This window comes from Vulpes vulpes, unplaced genomic scaffold (genome assembly GCF_048418805.1).
Source record: "Vulpes vulpes isolate BD-2025 unplaced genomic scaffold, VulVul3 u000000822, whole genome shotgun sequence".
Taxonomy (NCBI): Eukaryota; Metazoa; Chordata; class Mammalia; order Carnivora; family Canidae; genus Vulpes; species Vulpes vulpes.
Genome location: NW_027325855.1, coordinates 19,614 through 39,982, shown reverse-complemented (window position 1 = coordinate 39,982; position 20,369 = coordinate 19,614). Strand labels below are relative to the sequence as shown.

The 20,369-nt window shown below is 45.5% G+C and overlaps 1 pseudogene; it reads left to right on the top strand.

The window, feature by feature from the left end:
* The first annotated feature begins 14,205 nt into the window (after positions 1-14,205).
* LOC140597590 (FAS-associated factor 2 pseudogene) lies at positions 14,206-20,366 on the top strand (annotated as a pseudogene).
* Positions 20,367-20,369: the final 3 nt, after the last annotated feature.

Below are 20,369 nucleotides of genomic sequence, written 5' to 3'. Positions count from 1 at the left end.
AGGACCTTCAATGGAGTAGTCCATGGAGGTGATATTTGTGGCTCTACCCTGTTGTTTGGCCAGAAGTCCATTTGGATGCTGCCGAGACACTGCTGGGGACAGCCAGTAGATTTTCTTGACTACAGATGATTTTTTTGTGAATCCTGTGTTTGAATTCCCTATGATCTTCTCTTTTTGTAACGTAAGCCCTGATCCTGGAAGTACACTGACCACAACACGGTCGCTGTGCAGCTGGGAGAAGACCCTGGGAGTGCGATCGTTCATTGCTGGGTCACACTCCCGTTCTCCTTGTTCACCTGTGCCTGGGGAGCCAACTGAGTCCAGGCTGGGCCCAAGAGGGGCATTGCGATGTGGTGTGTGCTTACCACCCCCAGCAGAGTGATGCGTGGGGACGCGATTTTATTTGGATGACAGCACAGAAAAGATAATAGGACAGTGACCAGGAGCATGGGAGCTCGTGTCTGATGACTGGTATCCGATCATACTAGAAGCCACCTGGGAAAGTCACCTAAACCCCCTGTCCTCGGTCCCTGTCCTGTGACATGGGGCCTACTTACTAGTATTATGTTATAAAGCTTACTAAACTCCAGGTAATGCCGAAGGAAATGACTGGTACCTCGTAGTGCTGCATAAGTGATCCCATATGCCACGTCTGGAGGAATAAGCAAGAAATGCAGAAGTAGCTGCCTGCAGAGGGGTAGTGTGGACGGCTACAGGGCAGGAGAGGGTGGAAGGTGACCTTTCACATGGGCAAGATGCTTTACCTCAGGGAGAATGTCTGCCATCCTCTCCTGTGATCCCCCAGCAGCCCCCCACGGCATACACGGGGCAGGTGCAGTCGCCCTCTATTTCGTAGCTCATGGCACTGAAGTTCAGAGATTTTTAGTAACTTGCCCAGAGTCATGATGTTGATGACAGACGCATCTGGGACAAGAAAGGAGTTGGTTCCCTGGGGACGGAGATCCCCGAACCCGGCCCCCAACTGAGTCCTGTGGATCATGTCCTGGACTCCAGACCAAGCGCTTCCCTCTCTCCGTTCCCCAAACTCTCTTGCTGCAGAGACACAGGAGGTGCTTGTGCCAAAGAAGGCATATGCTTGACTCAGCCTCCACCCAGAGGTTTCCTGAAAGGAAGTTCCTTGAAAGGTCAGGGGCTCCAATCTGTGTCCCTTCTCCCTCAGCATCTTCACACAATAGCTGCCCAAGATGAACTCTTGGGGGTCTGACCTGTGGTCTGTGTGGCTCCCACGTGGCTCAGAGTCCAGGCATTTCCAAGCCAACTGTCCTCATGACAGCTCTCTAGTGAGTTACCTTGGCCTTCACTGACTAACTCTAGATGAACAGTTGGTGCTGATTAATGAGGACAGTGATCTACTGGGCTAGTATTTGGTGGTTTAATGGAGGAAGCTGGCATGTCCCCCGCTGTTTACTTACTGATCTAAGCACCCGTCTGAGCAGCCTGGCCTAAGGTCTGGCTGAGGGCAGGCAGGGACTGCACTGGCTCTGAGTGGGTATCTTTCCTACTCCTCAATATGACAGAGTCTCTACAGACTCCTCATCCTTCTTAGTCTCCACAGTGGTAGCGGAGAGAGTCTCATGTTCTCTTAGAGGGTCACCACCAGGGATCCCTGGGTGGCGCAGCGGTTTGGCGCCTGCCTTTGGCCCGGGGCGCGATCCTGGAGACCCGGGATCGAATCCCACATCGGGCTCCCGGTGCATGGAGCCTGCTTCTCCCTCTGCCTGTGTCTCTGCCTCTCTCTCTCTCTCTCTCTCTGTGACTATCATAAAAAAAAGAAAAAAATCTAAAAAAAAAAAAAAAAAAAGAGGGTCACCACCACTATGACACCCACCCCCCGGGACTCTGAGAGTCACCCAGGCCCTCCTCCCCTCTGTCACCAAATGTTCATTCCATCAACCCGATGGCACTATCCCTTCTCACTACTCCCCTAGGCAACACCCAAATGGCCAGGGACCCTGTCCACATCCATCCATGGAAATCCCACCATGAGATCCTAGTTTCCTTTTTTTTTTTTTTTTTTTTTTCCAGTTTCCTTTCTAAATCTCCAGATTTACACTGCTAATGTTTGGTTTTGGATTTTGACATCTACATCCAGAGGAGTTGACCTGTGACACCCCCCCCCCCCCGCCCCATTCCTGCCGTGTCCATGCTGGGGTAGCATCAAAATGCTCCTAATCCCATGAAAGCAGTGTGGGAAGTTCCTCTGTGTCTGTTCCCTGGAAGAGTGTGTAGGAGACTGGCATTTCCATCTTCAATATTCAGTTGAATTCAGAGGAAGCCACCTAGGCTTGAAGTTTGCTTTGTGTGAAAATGTATTTTTTTTATATCTCGTTTTAAATTGTTTCTTATGCTACATATTATGCAGTGCAGACATCTTAAGTGTACAGTTTTATGGTTTCTTATAAACACACTTGCTGCCAACACCCAGTTTCCACATGCAGAGCGGCTCCAGCACCCTGGCAGCCTCCTGTAGAAGGACGTCAAAATCATTGCTAATTTATTAGGTTACAAGGATGAAATCAGTTACTCCATGAATATTCCAAGCACAATGATTACACATAGTTGGTGCAAAAATAGTGTGGCAGCACCCTGGGAAGGTAGTGGAGCAAGCGGGAGAGTTTCCACTGTGGGGGCCTGGGGCAGGGCAAGGAGGCCAAGAGAAGTTTCTCGGAAGCATTTGGCTTTCGCAGAGTGAACAGCCGCTGCTCCAGAGTGCAGTACCTACATTAATTCAGCGACTGCTTCCTTTGCTTCAAGTGCTGTTCTGTTTTTGTGTTTCATTTTACATAAAAATATTTTAAAGATCAAACTAGCAGAAGATAAATTCTGCTTCCTGTAAAAGCCTCCAGCATTAACTATAAAACGTTTCTCTGCAACTCAGGTGGCATTTGTACGGTTCACACACTCGGAGGCTGGCACTGACTTAGTTGGCTGGGACCCGAGGAGCAGTGGGGAGCCCTTGGTCCTTGGCCTCCTGTCCCCTTTAAGCTTCCAGACACTCTGCAAGTCCAGGAGCTCTGAGATCCCAGCCGACACCTGTAGGGCACTTCCTTTCCGGGTCTCTAAGCATCTGCTGTGCAAACGGGTGCAGGGCTCCCCCGCCCCCGCCCCGCAGAGGCACAGAGGAAGGGGGACTGCTTGGGGGGGTGTGCGGGACCCAGAAGGCTCCTCAGGTCCTGGAAGGTGACCTCGGGCCTGCAGGTCCCCAGCAGTCAGATCCGCGGGGCACTGGGTCTGTTTGTGGCTCTGAGGCTGAGGGTGTCACCCATCTGAGGAGTGAGTCTGTCAGTGTCCTCCAGGAGAGACTCTGCCTGGGCCTGGGGCCAGGAGCCCTCAAGCCCTGGGTGCCCTGGACAGTGAACTGGAGAGGCCGAAGGGGAGGCTCCAGACTCTGGGATGAAAAGCCTGAGTCCCACCCCTGGGCCTGTGAGGAGCAGGAGGTCTGAGGACATGGGGCAGGAGAGGTGATGTGCCCCCCACCTCACATGTGATGGGGCCGTGTGGCAACCTACACCACCAGGGTGCACAGTTCCCTGGAGGGCTTCCCTTTCTCCCCTAAGAATCTTCTCCACCAATGCCTTGCCTGTGCCTTTCAGCTTAAAAATGGTCATGCTGAAGTCATAAAAAAATAAGCTTACGGCTCAATGTGTTTCAGTGTGAAAAGGCACTACAGGGACACTGCTATTTAAAATGTGATGAAACCTAAGAAAAAATTAGAAAGTAATGAAACTGGCTATTTTTGTTTTATTAATTTAAAAAATCAGAAAATAGAAGAAACATAAGCAATTTGCCATTCTTTTTCTTTACCATATCCAAAATGGGCATCGCACTACATGTCCTTTCACTTTGTGGGGTGTTTCATTTGATTGTTACATATATACTTGAAAGTCTATATAGAACTTTGGGTTGGGGTGCCCCAGGTCCTGTGCAGAGAGGCTGAGGGGCCCCCGGGGCTTGGGCAACTCCCAGCTGGGCTCGGACGCTGCGGTGTCGCCTCCTGGCCACCGGGCTGCCCTGCACCCGCGGGGATGGGGAGCTGGGCCGGCTGAGGGGCCTCTGTCCTCCCCACGGGCCGGAGCCTGAACTGGGAGGAGTCAGGGCTGTGCTCTCACATAAAGAATGGACCAGGCATCAGTTTCCAGGAGAGATGTCCCCAGGACACCCTTCACTTACCTGCGCTGGTTCTTCCCACCCTCCTGCATCCCTTGGGCAGTCACGTGAAGGGTGGCCCCCGAGGGGCCCCCTTTGGGTTTGTTCCTTTTCCCAAAGTGCAAAGACAAAGTCAGGGGAGCAGCAGAAAACACGAGCACTTGTCTGCCTCTGCTTTTCCTCCTGTCTGCTCTACACGCCCGTTTCCTCCTCTTCTTCCACCCCGTCAGCTTTCACTTCCTTCATTCCATCTCTTGAGCCCAGGATGAGGGAGCTTCTGATACCAGACTTCTGTGGGACCCGAGAAGAATTGGGCATGTTCTGAGCTCCCCCCACCCCTCCCTGGGGGCAGGAGAGCACCGAGCAGGGCTGGTGCCGGGGGCAGAGCCAGGCTTCCGGGGCCCCTCCAGCATGGGGACCCTGCCCATCTCACCTCACCCTCCCACCCCCCTCCCACTACCCAGGGCTGCTCAACACCATTCAGATGGTGCAGACCCGGGTCGGAGTCAGGGTGATGCTGGGAGAGCAGGTGAGGGGGGGCAGTGGTGGGAGATTTGATAGACACCAGAGATGCGAGGACCTCCTGTCCCCAGATGGAACCGGGTCCTTCAGGAGGACAATCATCCAAAGAGGGAATGGGGAAGAGGTGCAGAGGAAGCTTATGGGTAGGGAAGAGAGAAAATGGAAAAGAGATGACGAGATAAATCACTGGCAGTTTTGCTCCCTCTATCCAGCCTTCATGCAAAGTAACCCTCTGCATGGACCATAGCAGGAGTGGCCTGGGAGGGGGTGGCCTTAGGAGAGGACAGGGGACAGTCAGGGCTGAGGTGAGAGTACCTAGGGTCATGGCCCAGAAGATTATGTCCCTGACCCTAGAACTCAATTCTGTCCCAGGAAAGACCGTGATGGCTTCACCTCTGCCATGAGGGACTGGGTTTCTGATCCTCACCACACTCTTCCGGCTCTTGGGTTTCATACTGTGGCCTGGAATGAAGGCCTGTGTCATCTTGTCTTTCCAAGAAGGCAGCCACCATCACCATGCATTTCCATGTGGGATGTTGCCTTCCTCAGTACCCACGACTCACTGCTTCCCTTCTTCCTATCTCTCCTGATCAGTGTTTGCTTCCCTTCTCCTGTCACCTCCACCCACCAGATGGTTCTCTGACATGAGAGCAGTGGAAGAATGATCATGGGTGTGCTGCCACCCTCCATAATCAATCAATTGATCAATTCACCAATTCAGCCAAATCTGGGGGCACTTGCCATCAGCCTGGGCTGGGCCCTGTGAAAGGGAATAGTAACCCATGCCACATACTGCATATCTGCCCTGTGCTGGGGTGACCTCAGCTACTTAGAGTTACTTAATCCTCAGAACAGCCTCTTTAAGTTTCCCAGACCCTTCGAGTGGATGAAATTAAAAGGAACTTATCCAAATTCCCCTAGTCTATAAGTGGTGTGAAAGGAGTACCAGAGCAGGTGTGGTACATAAACTCGGGTGTCTGCCAGCATTTGCCCTGAGCCCCAGTAGGACGGAGCAGGGTGGGGGGGGCTCTGGGCAGGCCCGAGGGAAGTTCCCAGGTGGGCCCGGGCCCCTGGTGTGGGGAGCAGGCCCAGCACTGTGTGGCTGGAATAGCAGGTCCTGACGGGAGCAGGGACTCTGGCTCTGGTGCTCAGAGCCTCTGTCCTGGGCCTGGTCAGTCCCAGGAGACCAGCTCTGCAGGTCCTTGAAAGGGACTGTGTGTCACCTTCACACAGGTCCCTACAATTACTGCCGCCCAGGGAGGATCTCAGGGTGCTTACACACAGGCCTCTGTCACTTGGAGGCAAGTGCAGATTTCATTCTGGTCCCAGGACTGGAGATCTGGGCGAGGAGAGGAGAGAAATGTGCTCCAGGCCGTGTCTCCCACCTCCCTTCTGCAGTGGGACCTAGGAGCAGTTGCAGGAGGCTGAGAGGGAACATTCCCTGTGCTGCCCGCTCAGGGAGCACCCATCACCCAGGGTCAGACCTAAGGGCGGCCCTGCTGGTGCTGCTGGGTGCTGCTCCATGACCTAAAGCTGCAGAGGGAGAGGGTCCCCAGCTCACAGAGATGCACTCTGTCTGCCATTCAGATGTATGGGACACAGTGCGTCCCACCAGACTGCCTTTGTCATGGGTCACCCCAAACCCGACCCAGTACTCCCCTACTGAGTTCCCAAGACACATGATCCAAATATAAGCAAGGCTTTGCTGCTTGGCAGAGGCAGAGCAGAAGAGAGCGGGTCCGGGGAGAAAGTAAACTTTAAATAGCAAAGCACATGTGATGCCTACACACATAATATCTCCTATTACTATGTCATTGATATGTGAAGAAAACAAGACAAGCCATCACACGTATTTGCCTCTTCTCTCTGATTTCACAACACTCTCCCCCACCTCAGTCTCCAAAGCAGCAGGTGTAACACGGCTGTTCCCGGAACCATCTTTCATTGATTCCCACCGGAGTGTAGTTCCCAACCTGGAGAGTCTTCACCCTCACTACTGCAGTCAAAAATACTCTCCACCCCCCAATCTTTAGGGACACAAGCATGAGCAGCAGGTTATTAGAGAGAGGGGCTCCCCTGTTGCTGCTACTCCAGCTGAGGCCAGGCTCGCTCACCCAGCATCACCCGCTCTTCCTTTGGGTCCTCATCCTTCCTGGGCTCTGGGAACTAGAGCCCTTCAACAGGACAGTGACCACAGTTGCAAACCTTCAGTGACAGAAAGGATCCCCCTTCACCTGGCACTTCCCCATCTCCATGAGATCATGACAGCTCTCATCTGCACACGGATCCACCTGAGATCCCAGCTCTGATGGACACACGCTGGGCTAGGTGGGGTCCAGGTGCAGCCCCTGTGCAGGATCACAGCCATTGCTCAGGGGAGCCATCTGTGGTAATAGAAATCTCCTCTGACTCACTGAATACGGTAGCCTCTGGCACATAACTATCGGGGCACTTGAAATGTGGCTAGTGTGACTGATGGATTAACATGCTTCAATTTATGTATATTTAATGAATTGAACTAATTCATTAATTAGTTATAAACAGGCACATCTGGCTAGCGGCTATTCTCCTGGAAAGTGCAGCTCTAGGATCCAAAGATAAGGGAGATGTCATGTCCCTGCCGTGGGGGTTCCCACAGAGGAGTTTGCTGGCCTGATCTGATCGTTATTTGTAGATTGTCCTTGGGCAAGGAGAAGGGTGGGGCAAGACGGCAGAAGAGTAGGGTCCCCCAAGTCACGTGTCCCCACCAAATTACCTAGGTAACTTTCAAATCATCCTGAAAACCTACAAATTCGCCCTGGGATTTAAAGAGAGAACAGCTGGAACGCTACAGAGAGAAGAGGTCGGGCTTCTAACAAGTACAACTTGCTTTTAGCTACTCTGCAGTGAGCAAAATGACTAGAAAGAAGAACTCACCACAAGAGAAAGAATCAGACAGTCCTCTCTCCCACAGAGTAACAGAATTTGGATTACAGTTCAATGTCAGAAAGCCAATTTAGAAGTACAATTATAAAGCTACTGATGGCTCTGGAAAAAAGCATAAAGGATTCAAAAGACTTCAGGACTACAGAATTTAGATCTAATCAGGCCGAATTTTAAAAAATCAATTAAATGAGGTGCATGCAATCCAAACTGCAGGTCCTCACGACAAGGGTTAATGAGGTAGAAGAACAAGTGAGTGACATAGAAGACAAGTTGATGGGAAGGCAGGAAGCTGAGGAAACAATACAAAAACAATTAAAACATCATGAGGAAAGGTTAAGAGAAATAAATGAAAGCCTCAGAAGGAAAAATCTATGTAAACTTGGGGTTCCAGAGAGCGCTGACTGGAACAGAGGACCAGAAAGCGTATTTTAACAAATCATAGGCGAGAACTTCCTGAATTTGGGGAGGGAAACAGGCATTCAGATCAGGGAGATAGAGGTCCCCCCCTAAAATCAATAAAAACAGTTCAACACCCTGACATTTAATAGTGAAACTTGCAAATTCCAAAGATAAACAAAAGATCCTTAAGGCAACAAGAGAAAAGAGATCCCTAACTTATATGGTGAGAAGTATTAGGTTAACAGCAGACCTCTTCACAGAGACATGGGAGGCCAAAAAGGGCTGGCAAGATATACTCAGGGTCCTAAATGAGAAGAACATACAGCCAAGAATCCTTTATCCAGCAAGGCGCTCATTCAGAATAGAAGGAGACATAAGGAGCTTCCAAGATAGGCAGAAACTGAAAGGATTTCAGTGACCACCAAGCCGGCTCTGCAAGAAATATTAAGGGGGACCCTATAAAAGAAAGAGGAAGTCCAAAGAAATAATCCACAAAAACAGGGACTGAATAGGTATTATGATGACACTAAATTCATATCTTTCAATAGTAACTCTGAATGTAAATGGGCTTAATGATCCCATCAAAAGATGCAGGGTTTTAGACTGGATACAAAAAGCAAGACCCATCTCTTTGCTGTCTACAAGAGACTCAGTTTAGACATAAAACAAAAGGTTAGAGGGATCCCTGGGTGGCGCAGAGGTTTGGCGCCTGCCTTTGGCCCAGGACGCGATCCTGGAGAGCCGGGATCGAATCCCACATCGGGCTCCCGGTGCATGGAGCCTGTTTCTCCCCCTGCCTGTGTCTCTGCCTGTTTCTCTCTGTCTGTATGACTATCATAAATAAATAAAAATTAAACAAAAACAAAAACAAAAACAAAAGGTTAGAGAACCATTTACCACACAAATGGTCCTCAAAAGAAAACAGGGATAGCCATCCTTATATCAGATAAATTAAAGTTTATCCCAAACACTGGAGTAAGAGATGAAGAGGGACACTATATCATACTTAAAGGATCTATCCAACCAGAGGACTTAACAATCATAAATATGTATGCCCCTAATGTGGGAGCTGCCAAGAATATCAATCAGTTAATAACCAAAGTTAAGACATACTTAGATAATGATACTTACACTGGGAGATTTCAACACATGCTTTCTGTAAATGACAGATCTCCTAAACACAACATCTCCAAAGACAAAATAGCTTAAAATAACACACTGGACCAGATGGATTTCCAGATATTTACAGAAATTTACATCCAAACGCAATTGAATACACATTCTTCTCAAGTGCACATAGAACTTTCTCCAGAATAGACCACATACTGGGTCACAAATCAGGTCTTAACCGATACCAAAAGATTGAGATGATCCCTTGCATATTTTCAGACCATACTGCTTTGAAACTAGAACTAAATCACAAGAAGAAATTTGGAAGAAATTCAAACAGGTGGACATTAAAGACCATCCTGCTAAAAGATGAAAGGGTTAACCAGGAAATTAGAGAAGAATTAAAAAGATTCATGGAAACTAATGAGAATAAAGATACAACTGTTCAAAATCTTTGGGATACAGCAAATGCAGTCCTGAGAGGGAAATACATCACAATAAAAGCATCCATCCAAAAACTGGAAAGCACTCAAATACAAAAGCTAACCTTGCACCTAAAGGAACTGGACAAAGTAGAGTAAATAAAACCTACACACAGCACAAGAAGAGAGTTAATAAAGATTTGAGCAGAACTCAATGAAATAGAGACCAGAAGAAATGTGGAACAGATAAACAAAACCAGGAGTTATTTCTTTAAAGAATTAATGAGATAGATAAGCCATTATCCAACCTTATTAAAAACAGAAAAGACACAAATTAATAAAATCACAAATGAAAAAGGGGACAGCACCACCAATACCAAAGAAATACACTGATTTTTTAATTTTTTAAAAAAAATTTTTTTTATTTTATTTACTCATGAGAGATACAGAGCGAGGGAGAGAGAGGCAGAGGGAGAAGCAGGCTCGATGCAGGGAGCCCTGTATGGGACTCAATCCCAGGTCTCCAGGAACAAAGACCTGGGCTTCAGTCAGCAATAAAAACGCTGTGCCACCAGGGCTACACTGATTTTAAAAACATATAATGAGCAACGTAGAAGAAATTACCAAAACTGGAACAGGAAGAATAGAAAACCTGAACAGGCCAATAACCAGGGGGGAAATTGAAGCAGTCATCAAAAACCTCCCAAGACACAAAAATCCAGGGCCAGATGGCTTCCCAGGGGAATTCTATCAAACGTTTAAAGAAGAAACCATACCCATTCTACTAAAGCCGTTCAGAAAGACAGAAAGAGGTGGTATACTTCCAAACTTGCTCTATGAGGCCAGCATCACCATAATTCCAAAACCAAAGACCCCACCAAAAAGGAGAATTAGAGATCAATATCCCTGATGAACACAGATGCAAAAATTCTCAACAAGATACTAGCCAGTACCATCCAAGAGTACATTAAGAAGATTATTCACCATGACCAAGGGGGATTTATCCCTGGGATGCAAGGCAGGTTCAACACTTGTAAAGGAATCAATGTGGTAGATTATATCAACAAGAGAAAAACAGGAATAATATGATCCTCTCAATAGATGCAGAGAAAGCATTTGACAAAATACATCATCCATTCCTGATCAAAACTCTTGAGAGTGTAGGGATACAGGGAACATTCCTCAGCATCTTAAAAGCCATCTACGAAAAGCCCACAGCAAATATCGTTCTCAATGGGGAAACACCAGGAACCTTTCCCCTAAGATCAAGAACACGACAGGGATGTCCACTCTCACCAATTCTATTCAAAAGAGTATTAGTCCTAGCCTCAGCAATCATACAACAACAGATAACATGCATTATTGGCAAAGAAGAAGTCAAACTTGCCCTCTTCACAGATGACATGATACTGTACATAGAAAACCCAAAAAACTCCACTCGAAGATTGCTAGAACTCATAAAAATTTGGCAGTATGGCAGGATACAGAATCAATGCCCAAAATCAGTTGCATTTCTATACACTAACAATGAGACTGAAGAAAGAGAAATTAAGGAGTCAATATGATGTACAATTGCACCCAAAGCATAAGATACCTAGGAAGACCCTAACCAAAGAGGTGAAGGATCTATACCCTAAACACTACAGAACGCTCCTGAAGGAAATGGAGGAAGGCACAAAGAGACGGAAAAATACTCCGTGCTCATGAGGGTTGGAGGAACGAATACTGTGAAAATGTCTATGCGACCCAGGGCAATTTACACATTTCATGCAATCCCTATCAAGATACCATGGACTTTTTTCAGGGAGTTGGAACAAACCATCTTAAGATTTGTGTGGAACCGGAAAAGACCCCAAATAGCCAGGGGACTATTCAAAATGAAGACCACAGCTGGGGGCATCACAATGCCAGATTTCAGGTTCTACTACAAAGCTGTGGCCGTCCAGACAGTGTGGTAGTGGCACAAAAACAGACCCATAGATCAATGGAAACGAACAGCGAATCCAGAAGTGGACCCTCAACTTTACGGTCAACTGATATGCGACAAAGCAGGAAAGACTACGCACTGGAGAAAAGACAGTCTCTTCAATAAATGGTGCTGGGAACATTGGACATCCACATGCAGAAGAAGGAAACCGGACCATTCTCTGACACCACACACAAAGATAGACTCAAAATGGATGAAAGATCTAAATGTGAGACAAGAATCCATCCCAGTCCTCGAGGCGAACGCGGGCAACAGGTTTTTCAACTTGGCCACAGCAACGTCTCACAACATACATCCGCGAGGGCAAGAGAAACAAAAGCAACAATGAAGTATTGGGACTTCATCCAGATCGAAAGCTCCTGCACAGGAAAAGAAACAGTCCACAAAGGTAAAAGACAACCTACAGAACGGGAGAAGATACTTGCAAACGACCGCTCAGACAAAGGGCTGGTGTCCCAGATCTATAAAGAACATACTCAACTCAAGAGCAGAGAAACAAACAATCCGATCGTGAAACGGGCAAAAGACCCGAACAGAAATCTCACAGGGGAAGACAGAGACACGGCCAACAAGCACATGAGAACATGCCCCGCATCGCTGGCCATCAGGGAACTACCGATCCAAACCCAAATGATGAGATACCACCTCACACCAGTGGGAATGGGGAAAAGTCACAAGACAGGAAACCACAAATGTTGGAGAGGATGCGGACAAAGGGGAACCCTCTTGCACTGTAGGTGGGAATGTGAACTGGTGCAGCCACTCTAGAAAACTGTGTGGATGGAGGTTCCTCAAAGAGTTAAAAATAGATCTTCCCTACGGTCCAGCAATTGCACTGCTGGGGATTTACCCCAAAGGTGCAGATGCAGTGGAATGCGGGGACACCTGCACCCCGCTGTTTATGGCAGCAATGTCCACAATAGCCAAACTGTGGAGGGAGCCTCGGGGTCCATCGAGAGATGAATGGATAAAGATGTGGTCCACGGCTACAAGGGAATATTACTCAGCCATGAGAAACCACAAATACCCACCATTTGCTCCGACAGGACGGACCTGGAGGGATTATGCTGAGTGAAATAAGTGCATCGGAAAAGGACAAACTTGATATGGTCTCATTCCTTTGGGGAATATAAAACCTAGTGAAAGGGAATAAAGGGAATGGAGAAAATGAGGGAAAATATCAGTGAGGGTGACAAAACAGGAGACACACCGAACTCTGGGAACTGAACAAGGGGTAGTGGAAGGGGAGGTGGGCGGGCGGTTGGGGTGACCGGGTGATGGGCACTGATAGGGGCACTTGGCGGGATGAGCACTGGGTGTTATGCTATATGCTGGCAAATTGAACTCCAATACAAAAATGTAAAAACAGAAAACATTTTGCTAATATTTAACATGGACTAGTATGTCCAAATGTTAGCTCACAACCCCTCCCATGAAATCTGACCAAATTAGAGTTCTCAATGCGATTTCACAATTTTGGCCACAAACTAATGACTGACCTTTTAAGTTAAAATGTGGACACATGAAACATAAAGAATACGGCTTAGGAGGTTTGTCTTAACAATGGCACACGAGCAAAACTGAATAATGATTCTGTTTTGTGCGTGTGGAGAGAGCAAAAGAGCAAGTGTAAGGAGCAGAGGGGCAGAGGGAAAGGAAGAGAGAATACGAAGCAGGCTCCATGCTGAATATGGGTGAATCTGATGACCTTGTCGTCATGACCAGAGCTGAAACCCAGGAGGCAGAGACTTAGCTGACAGAAACACCCAGGTGCCCCTAGGACAAGATTTCTTGAGGCTATTATTTAATGAATCAATTTTCATGTTACCCTCTGGGCTTTCATCCGTTGGCTGAACTTTTCTGTTATGGAAGATGGCAAATAGCTTTCGCCGTGATCCTGGGCAGGTGTACCCAGGTTGTCTGCTTGATTTCTGTTGCGTCGTATTCTCAGCAGCTCCTGGGAAATAAATGGACATAGAAAGAGCTGTTGACTGACAGGTTGTTGTTAGAAGAGCCTCGAAAATTAAGGAGTCAATCCCATTTACAATTGCACCCAAAAGCATAAGATACCTAGGAAGAAACCTAACCAAAGCGGTAAAGGATCTCTACCCTAAACACCACAGAAGGTTCCTGAAAGATATTGAGGAAGGCATAAAGAGGCACAGCTCCCCGCCTGCCCCCCTCCATGCTTCTCCCTGAGGCCCCGCTTGCTGGGGCTCCGTGCTATCCTGAGCTAGGGCCCTTCCTGTCTTGTCTTGTTAGAAGCCGCCCGCCCCCACCGCCCCCCCCCCCCAGCTTCTTTCTTTCTTTGTATCCACCTTCTACCTTTTTAGAAGGGAAAACCCTTCTCTTTAACTCTCAGGTCGCATTGGTAGGTGTCCAGGATGACTGGAAATTTATCTAGGTGGGTTGGCGGATCGGGGGAGTTGAGGACTCTACTCTCTGGCCTTCTTCCCCCTGTTGTCTCCTTTTTGTTTTAAAGCCCTTTCTGCGGATCCCTGGGTGGCTCAGCTGTTCAGCGCCTTCATTTGGCCCAGGGCGTGATCCTGGAGTCCCAGGATCGACTCCCATGTTGGGCTCCCGGCATGGAGCTTGCTTCTCCCTCCTCCTGTGTCTCTGCCTCTCTCTCTCTCTCTAGGACTATCATAAAGCAGTAGGACTATCAGCAGCAGTATGAGTTTTAGGTAAGACTTTTGTTATACTGTTGGAACTGCAATTAGTGGATGAGAAGGGCTCATACGTACTTAGCTAGTACCGGGCCATCTCTACACCATACTACTGTCTTCTCCACACAATTCCATAACTGCCTCAAAAAAGGAAAGGATATGCCAAACTTTTCTCTTGCTATGAAAAAGTTTTTTTTTTTTAAGATTTATTTATTTATTCATGATACACATGGGGGCGGGGGCGTGCAGAGACACAGGCAGAGGGAGAAGCAGGCTCCATGCCGGGAGCCCAATGCGGGACCCGATCCCGGAATTCCAGGATCACGCCCTGGGCAAAAGGCAGGCACCAAACTGCTGAGCCACCCAGGGATCCCCTGAAAAAGTTTTAATTGAAAACCAGGATTCTGGGCTGAATACAGCTTCAGCAGATTCCCCATTAAATTAGAAGGGGTTTTTCATTTAAGTCCTAGTGTTGATATGTCACTATGCTCTGTCACTTTGAAAAGCGATAGTGCTTTGTTATCAGCACTGAGCCCTGACAGGCTTTTGATGTAGACTTAGACTAAAATAGATTGCCAGAATGATGAAGGCGCTGCTTACCTTCTAACACCTCCAGGCTGTGGATGTGGGCAAAGGTGCTGACCTATTGCTCTGTCCAGCCCAGTGGGTTTGATCATCTCCAGCTGAATATTTTCACATTTTAGATTGTAAGTTGAAATTGTAGAAGGGTTGATAGGTTTTCAACAGAAGCATGAATGTTACTGATAGCATATGATTTATGCCATCTAGAGACTTAATTTCTTAGGCAAATTGTTAATAATTAATTCTTGCCCTTTAACTTATACATTCTATTTAGAAAGTCTTTAAAGAAAGAAAACCGTACTTGGTGAGTTATAGAGGAAGTTGGCCTGCCAAAAAACATAGTCATTCCTTGAATTAAACACCATGTGCCAACCTTCTGCCAAGCACTGAGTTAGGTGTTGCAAACAGAAAGACAATTAAGAGTACCCGTCCTCAAGCAGAGAGATATATACAGAGGTAGATACTTATAAAATAATGCAGCAAGTGAAATATTATGCATAGAATATTACTGAAGCACAAAAAGCAATTATCTTGATATCTCTTAGGAAACAGGTAACAGAAATAGTGCATGTGTAACCAGTATCCTTGTTCCTAATGACCAGATCAGCACATTCAATGTATAGCTGAATGTTTAGATTGATATGACATTACCTTTCTTGGCTAGGAACAAGATTTCTCTTAGGAGAGGCTGAACACGCATATTCAAATAGAGTTTGCTATCAGAAAAGTGGAAAGGTTTTTGAGGGCTCAGAATTAGTATTTCTTCTTACATTTGCCACCCCACCCCCAGACACGCACACAGTTTAACTCTCTGTACACCATAGTGTCCCATGCCTTTCTGCTGTTGGCCATATAGAAAATAAATACTTTTTGAAAAAGCTTTGCTCTATAACATTTCCAGGCTCCTTCATGTGGGCTCACTTTTCTACTCAGCATGTTTCTCTACATTAAACTCTGGTAGATATGATAAGCAAGTAGCTAAAGAGCATTTAAAAGAGTTTACACTGTGAATGGAAAAATACAGATTTTACTGCCTTTGTTGCCTTTTAAAACTAAACCTCTTCTTGAATGTATTTGTATAGGATTTTCATAGCCCTCCCCTCTGGAGCAATGTTTTAGCAATGCTGCTCTGAGTTTTAATCACTGGATATTTGGTTTTTTCTTCCACACTAATTTCAAATCACAAACTAACATTCAAATTGAAAACAGTAATAGGTTTACAGTCTTTCAATTTACTTTTAACTTCATGCTATCTAAAAAAAAAAAAAAAAAACTTCATGCTATCTTTTCAGAGCATCTGATCAAGTTTAACACCATTGGATAGTTTAAAACTCAGTTTGCAGTAATCCACAGCCCTCAGAAATATTTGACTTCTACCTAAAAGTAAATAAAGGTAAAAAGTCTCTACATCTTCAATAAAAGTTTTCAAAAATGAATCAGCCACATGTTTTGAGTCCCATCTCTGTGAGCAAATTTCCAGAATAAATCATTTCTGGGCTTGGCTGAATTCCAGAGCACTGCAGGTCTCAGTCCAGAGGGCTGCATATATATGCAGATTGGCCATTCAAAGTTAAGGAAATACCTGCTTTCTATATTTATAGATGCTGCCACTTATATTTTGCATTTTATATGATCATTTCCTTGTCTACCTTAAACTATTAAGTTCATGAGTATGGGAATCTCTTCATTGTATTTCCAGCCATAGCTCACTCAGTACCTAGACCAACAGTAGGCACTCAAGGAATACCTGCTAAATCGCCAAATCCCGTGTTTAGGACTGTGAGTGAATAATGGGAACAGAGTTGTACTCAGATGTTAAAGATGACTTCGTATATATTGATCCCTAGATATATGAAGTCAAAAATAACAACAATAAGGAGGGCTTAGATAACTAAAAGTGTTCCTAGAGTAGTATAGCAAATAGGTTCCAGGGAGCTTCATGGACGCTTTCCCCTACCTCACTTATTAACTGGCATTAAGGTGGGAATGTATAGCACAATGCTTCCTTTAAGCAACAAACTTTCAGAAGTATTGCTCCAAGACACAACTCACATAGCAAATAAAGTATAATGTCTTAGAATGGTCTTTAGGACCTGAATTTCTAATTGAGATCTTGTTTTAACATTTTCCTAACTCACACACACACACACACACACACAAACAGGGCATATGCAATATATACTTCTGTGTGTGTAGGTATATATATAAGAAATAGCAATGCTATCTATATACAATTGATACATATACTAATATATATGAGTAACTATATATTTATACATTATATAAGTAACATGTTTGTAATATTTAAATATTACATATGTGATATCTATGTAATACAAACTTATTTATTATAGAAGTCATAACTAAGTTATTAAGCTGTTATCCCTTTTGACAATAAATATCATCTCTCTTGGTCTTACTTACTCTCTATTTCCCAGTTGGGCTTTTAGGCATTTGATGGTGAGAGAATGAGTTAATTTTACCTCTCTAAACAAAGCCAACTGGGAAATGGCTTGGATGCCACCATGGAGGTAATAGAAGATGCCCAATTTTGGTAAATAAAAAACATGTGACTAGATGTCTCCTCATTATTTCAATATTGTATAAATAATACTCTTAAAAATATCAAACAGATCATAAGAATATCTTATAATATTTCAACTCCAATTTTATAGAGAAACACAAATTGTAGCTGTCAGAATGATCCTCTTTCCTAAGCAAAACAACTAACGTAGCAACAAGGTGTATGAGGAGATCAGCAATTTATAAAAGGACTACCTTTTGCTTCTAGTTTTAAATTCTTCACTGGGTCAAACTGTGACTTCATGGCTACTTATTTAATGTGTGTTTGTGTGCATAGGTCTGTGTTTTCTTTCCAGTTATGTTGCCAGTTTATTCAGCAATTTTACCATTTTGACAAAGCTTATGGATTTAAGACGTTTTATAGCAGAATTATTTATTATGAACAAAGTTTCATCTTAATAAAGATGTACTTGTATGGACAAGTACATTTTAATTTTTTCAAGATACATTAATGAAAAAATATTCTGGATCTGTTTTCATTCTTTCTTTTATTCTACACTCCTTCCCCACAAAAAAGTATGCACATATACATAATTATTTTTTACATAATTATTAAGACAAAATTAATATGATTCAGTCAGAGTTCAGGTATGACATTTGTTAATTCATATGGCTAGTGCTCGAAAGGAAATATTATTTATATAAAGGTAGTCTTATAGGGCTAAGCAACAAAAGAAAACCGAATTGAATATGGCAAATAACATGGAATTAAGTACTGTTTCAAGCGTAATTTTTTTTTAAATGTGGTCATTCTGCACTGTTATTCATTCTGTTCAAAGAAAAAGCAACCTTGAGTAATGTATTTTTAAAATCAGCAACTTAATTAGAGGAAAATTTTTAAACAGGCAAAACAAAACAAAACACCCAGAGTATGAAAATCAAAACAGGAAATTACGTTACAATAAGAGGTAATCAAATCATTCCTTTAAGAAGCGTAGAGGCGGCGGCCAAATGGCAGCGCCTGAGGAGCCGGATATAACCCAGGAGCAGACAGAGAAACTGCTGCAGTTTCAGGATCTAACTGGCATAGCAACTATGGATCAATGCTGCCATCCCTTGGAACAGCATTACTGGGACATAGAGGCTGCTGTACAGGACCGATTGAATGAACAAGAGGGTGTGCCAGATGTTTTCAACCCACCTCCATCCTGACCCCTGCAAGTTAATACAGTTGAGCACAGGCTCTACAGTTAGGCTATTGCAAGACCACAGCCAAGGGGGCTGCCTGGATGGGGTTATTACTTAATAATGCTTCCATTCCGATTTACCTACACAATACTTGATATATTTAGGTTTGCCCCTCGCAGCTGGGTCACTGACCCCGTTGGGGACATTGTTTCATTTATGCTCTCTTTTGAAGAGAAATATGGGAGGGCACACCCTGCCTTCCACCAGGGAACGTACAGCCAGGCACTTAACGATGCCAAGCGGGAGCTTTGGTTGCTTTTGGTTTGTCTTCATGGAGATGATCCCCAGGACTCCGATGAGTTCTGTTGCAACACACTCTGGGCCCTGAAGTTATTTCCCTAATAAACACTAGGATGCTTCGCTGGGCATGCTCCGCAAATAAACCTGAGGGATATAGGGTCTTGCAGGGTTTAGGAGGGAACACCTATCCATTCCTGGCCTTGATTATGCTGAAGGATCAGAGAACGACTGCAGTGGGACCCGATGACCTTATTAACCAGCTGACATGTATCATGGATGCAAACCAGACTTACCTCGTGTCAGAATGCCTTGAAAGGGAAGAACGAAATCAGACCCAGGTCCTGCGACAACAGAAAGACGAGGCCTATCTGGCCTCTCTCAGGGCTGACCAGGAGAAGGAAAGGAAGACACGGGAGGAGCCAGAGCTGAAGGGGCGCAAGGAGGAGGAGGAGGTGCAACAGCAAAAGTTGGCAGAGGAGAGAGGTGCGCGGAATCTACAAGAGGAAAAGGAGGGGAAGCTGCAGTATCTGCCCCCAGAGCCTTCCCCTGATGACCCTGAAAGTGTCAAGATCATTTTCAAATTAGCCAATGATTCTCGAGTAGAGAGATGATTCCACTTTTCACAGTCTCTAACAGTAATCCATGACTACTTCTTCTCCTTGAAAGAAAGCCCTGAAAAGTTTCAGATTGAAGCCAACTTTCCCCGGCGGGTGCTGCCTTGCATCCCTTCAGAGGAGTGGCCCAACACCCCCACACTTCAGGAGGCCAGACTTAGCCACACAGAAGTTCTCTGTTCAGGACCTGAAAGATGAATGACATTTTTCTTCCCTCTCCCCTCCTAATCCCTAAAAGAAATGGAGAAACAAACAAACAAACAAAAACCGAGAGAGAAATTCATATTATTATTATAATACAATATTTTTTTTAAGATTGCTGTATCCTAAGGGAGGATCAGAAACCATGCAGCCCAAAAGAGTCACCACCTGTGTGTGTGTGTGCGAAGGTCAGCAGTGAACGTTCCCACTGGCAAGCCCACCCTTCCCTACTGCCTCTGCACCACACACCTTCCAAAGAAAGGTCGAAGGACTTCGACCCAGTCATTGTCCCAACTGGGGAAGGGGACATTCCCACTAGTTCTCATTCATCCTTGCTTTTATGAAAAATAAAAGTGGAAAAAAACATCTATCAACCAGCTACTACTGCAGCATCTCCTGACGACTTGCTTCTCCCACCACCAGAGAAGAGGCACAGAAGAGAGATGTTCCTTGAACTTCCCACATTTTATGAATAACTTCTAAATGTTTTTTGTTGCTTTGTAATGACCAAAGGAATGAGACTGACAATGTTGTGCCCCTAAGTAATAAGCAGGTCAGCACAAGGTGGGTGCAGCCCAAAATAGTCAGTCCTGCTCTGCTTGTCCAGGGGTAGGGGGTTTTGTTAAATTTCCTGAGTCCCACAACATAGCTGGGTTTTTTTTTTTTAACTTTATTTGATAAAGAGCCAATTCTTAAGCCCATGAATTCATGCTCTGGGCTCCTTAGCCCACAAGAGTGTAATAAAGGTGACCTGGGCTGGTTT